This window comes from Giraffa tippelskirchi, chromosome 2 (genome assembly GCF_054371585.1).
Source record: "Giraffa tippelskirchi isolate mGirTip1 chromosome 2, T2T-mGirTip1v1.2.pri, whole genome shotgun sequence".
Taxonomy (NCBI): domain Eukaryota; kingdom Metazoa; phylum Chordata; class Mammalia; order Artiodactyla; family Giraffidae; genus Giraffa; species Giraffa tippelskirchi.
Genome location: NC_137276.1, coordinates 224,109,838 through 224,114,466, shown reverse-complemented (window position 1 = coordinate 224,114,466; position 4,629 = coordinate 224,109,838). Strand labels below are relative to the sequence as shown.

General features: G+C 35.9%; 1 non-coding gene across 1 annotated transcript; it reads left to right on the top strand.

Moving 5' to 3' along the window:
• Positions 1 to 255: 255 nt before the first annotated feature.
• On the top strand, positions 256 to 358 carry LOC145540005 (U6 spliceosomal RNA). The gene has a single exon (XR_014078139.1). It is a non-coding gene; the product is annotated as a U6 spliceosomal RNA (small nuclear RNA).
• The last annotated feature ends 4,271 nt before the right edge of the window (positions 359 to 4,629 follow it).

Sequence of the window (4,629 nt, the reverse complement as noted above, 5' to 3'; positions counted from 1 at the left end):
TGCTTTAGCAACACAGGCAGCAGCAGCCATGGTATGGGTACCGCCATACCTACGGCCAGAGCCAGAGCCACACCCCAGACCACCATAACGATTGGTATAACAATACCTGGTATCAGAGATGAAAGTTTCAGTTGTACAGCAGGGAGTTATTTGCCTCAATTTGAGTGTCACCATCTGCACATGGAATTTTATACACTTTTTATAGCATATTTCAGACAAACTTGAATAGTAAAGCTTCAAAATAATAAAATTTCAAAACTTCAGCAGCATATATACTAAAAAAAATGAAACGATACAGAGATTAGCATGGCTCCTGTATAAGGATGACATGCACATTCATGAATCATTCCATATTAAAAAAAATAAAAATAAAAACAAAACTGCCTGAAACACTTGTTTGAATAAGTAAGGAGAGGGCCTTACAGCAAATATTATAAACTGTTTGTCCTGGGATCCAATAATCCTGTCACATGCCCTTAATTTTAGAGATCCCTTTTGTATTTTGGAGGTTTTATCACTCAGTTTTAAAGTCCATACTCAGGTTCTTTGAAATGTTGTCAATTTTAAGCCCTTTGGTTCAATTTTAATACATTTTTTCACATGCAATCAAGGAACCCAGAGAATGTCTATTTGAGCAGTGAAGTGATAAAATGAAGAGGTACCTGAAATAAATTATCTTTTAAATTATGTAATTCTTTCTTTCAGGCAAATGACTCTTCAGACCAAGTAATATTTTCTACTTATTATTGTCAATAAACTAGTCAGCAAATAAAATATTTACTACATTAAAATGCTAGTATAAGATCATATATCATTGTTTATCTTGAGAATTTTATTTAATTGTAACCATGACTTGATTCATTTCATGTGAGTATGCCATTATATTATGCAATTAATCATTTTTTTAAAAAAGAAATCCAAGTATTAATGCCGGTTTTCCCCCACATTTCACCTTTTAGGTTCCCAAATCCTCAACTTGATTTTAAAGTTGTCCTTGAGTTTTTTAAGAAAAGATTTCTTGAAACAATGGCAGAAGAAAGGTGTGGCATGGGTATCTCCTATTTGCCTCTGTATTTAAATCACTTGTGGTAGCATATGTTCTATTATAACATATATCTGGAAAATGTCACTGTATATTCATGAGTTTATTAGATTAAAAAAATAAACAAACGTGAAAATAGTTTGAGTCTTACGGACCCCTTGAAATTGTCTTCAGTTCCCACAGATGTCAAATTATCACACTTTGAGAATTACTGGTCTAGAGCAGGAATTCTTTAAACTTTTAGGTAAGAAAACCATGGGACTTCCCCGATGGCTCAGCAGTAAAGAATTCACCTGTAATGCAAGAGACATGAGTTCCATCCCTGGGTAGAGAAGATCCCTTGAAGGAGGGCATGGCAACTCACTCTAGTACTCTTGCCTGGAGAACCCCTTGGACCGGGGCTACAGGCCATAGGGTTGTAAAGAGTCAGACATTACTGAAGCGGTTGAGCACGTGTGCAAGAAAACCATACCAGCCAATATTTTGAGGTTGAACCTCAAATTTGAATATAACAATTTATCTCCAAATTTGCATATGCATTAATTACCAGTAAATACTCATTAAGTACAAAACATACAGAATTGTTTATCAGAGAAAGAATTTATATTACAATAGATCGTGGTATAGGACATTAGGAAATTTTTGTTTAAAATGTTGTGAAAACATAGATTTGAAATTTAGTTTCAAATTCAATTTATTTTAAAGGTTGGAAAATATGTTACATCAACCAAATAATTTTTACTTTTTAATAAATTTTAATTCCACTATTTGGTTGTGCAATTTGTTTTTTAAATTTAGCTAATAAATTAATACCCTCTTTAATTTTAGCAGTGAGTTTTTACAAATTAATTGAGAGATCTTCTTTTTATAGATGGGTTAAAATCCATTAAAACTCTTCATTTAGCAAAAACTTTAAAATGAATTAGAATATTCTACATTCACACTTTAATATTACATGGATGTCAGGATTTTATAAATTCTATACCCAAATAAAATTTAGTAGTGTCACAATGAAAATCTTTTCAAATAATCTTTTACAAAATGCTCTCTCCCAACACAGCAGCATGTTTGGCATACTTTAGGAGCTGAATATTGAATGAATGAATGAATGGTTGAACACATGAAATGGACTTCATAATCAAAATGGTCTATGATAAAGACCATTTCTCAGTCGCTTTCCATTTTTCAGTGACTTTCTCAGTCGCTCAGTTGTGTCTGGCTCTATGTGACCCCATGGACTGCAGCATGCCAGGCTTCCCTGTCTGTCCTTCACTATCTCAAGAAGTTTGCTCAAACTCATGTCCATTGAGTAGATGATGCCATCCAATCATCTCATCCTCTGTCACCTCTTTCGCCTCCTGACCTCAATCTTTCCCAGCATCAGGGTCTTTTCTAGTGATTCAGCTCTTCACATCAGGTGGCCAAAGTATTGAAGCTTTTATGCTAAAGAGATTTATTAAAAGGACAGCCAGGTTCTTAGGGTTGCCTCAGGACTTTATATGTTCAATTTCAAGCTTGACACAAATTCTATATGAATGGCATCAAGCAACTGAGAGTATACCAGCAAATAGAAAACAGACACCTGGAAAACTCACAGAAGCACCACTTAAAATGTGGTTGTGTTCCTCTGTGTTCTAGGGAAACAGGGACAGACAACCCCCATGCAGCTACTACCAGACTTCACGTGTGTTTTGAACCATTTTGTTTGTGAATTAAAAGGAAGTGGAATTTATTGATGAGGAAGCAATTAACTATGTCACATGGAAATTCATCTTTAAACAACATGAGAAATATGTAGAGGGACAAAAACTAGGAAATAAAGGATGGAGGTAACCTTTGGGTCAGTCAATCCCTTGGGATAGTAAATACAAGTTTTTATGTTGCAATAATCCATACGCAATGATGTGAAAGTGTATCATATTTGCAAAGAGATTAAATTTATTAAAAGAAATACTTAGAGATCAAAAGGAAACTTTTCATTGCATTTAAGAAAAAAAATCTTTATGATCTTGCACAATGGAACCAAGGAAAGATGAGATCTGTATTATTTTCATGATGGTTTAGATTTCGATTTAGATTGTTGTTATTTTGAAGAGACAGGATGAGATGAGTAAGCCCAATAGCAGAATCCATATTTCACAAGAGGACAAATATGGTGGGTTCAGTGGCTCTAGAGTTTTTCAGTAGAATCTTTGTGACAAATATCTTCCATAGTAAGATGGGCAACAGCAGTCATATCCATAGTCACCATATCCTTGACAGCCACAGCTAAGCCTATCATATTTACAGCCCCATCGTAGTTACCATAGTAGATCATGATGGCAGGAATAGATGGTGCCGGTGTAGAAGAGGTAGATGGTTTCCTAAGTTTTAACATCACCATCTTCACATCATCTTCTAAACCTCCTCAATAGTAGGTGCGGCAAGTCACAGGTAATGCTGTCTTCAATACAGATTATTCTGCCTTAACCACAAACAACACCAACAACAAAGTTCTCGTAAATCTTTGATTTCATTAGGCATAGTGAAGCCTTCACAGGCAAGTTTACACTGCTGTTGTGTCAACAAGATTTGAACAATCAAATCATGTGCTTTGAATGACAAATATTTAACTTGATTTGAAAGCCCTTTCTATGTAAGGGCTCAAATTTAAATTTTGCCATGAAATTCTATGAAATCACAAAAACTATGCAAACTGAAATTGATTAAAATTGTTTTGAGGTTATTAGTACCTTCAAATGCACCTGCCCACTACAGTAGAGGAAGTCATTCTCTTTAGTTTTGGAGAAATAGAAGTGCTAAAGTCAAAGCGAAAGTTGCTCAGTTGCGTCCGACTCTTTGCAACATCATGGACTGTACAAACCATGGAATTCTCCAGGCCAGAATATTGGAGTGGGTAACCAGTTCCCTTCTCCAGGGGATCTTTCCAACCCAGAGATCAAACCCAGGTCTTCCACCTTGCAAGTGATTTCTTTACCAGCTGAGCCACCCGGTAAGCCCAGAAGTGCTAAGGTTCACTTTATTTACTTAAAGTATGAGGTGTGTAATATTGCACAGGACTTCTTTGTAGAAAAATATACATTTCATTTTAAATGCGTAATTCAAATGACATTTTTTGCAGAATACAACTTTGCAAATGTACAAATATACTCCATTTATCATCTTTTAACCAAATTCTATCTTGACTCAATGTTTATCCATTATCTGTGCTCATACTCAGTTGAGTCTGACTCTTTGCAACCCTTTGCACTATAGCCTGCCAGGCTCCTCTGTTCATAGGATTTTCCAGGCAAGAATATTGGAGTGTGTTGTCATTTTCTTCTCCAGGGAATCTTCCTGAACCAGGGACTGAATCTGCATCTCCTGTGTCTCCTGCATTACAAGCAATTCTTTACCTGCTGAACCATTGGGGAAGCCCACTATTTATACTAGATGTCAAAACATTTATTCTTGGTTCTTCCTCACTAATATCATGTGTAGCTACTATGAAAACTACTATGGGTACCGTGGTTATGGAAGCTGTAGCTATGGACGCCTTGGCTGTGGCTATGGATGCAGCTCTGGCTATGGCTCTGGCTTTGGCTGCT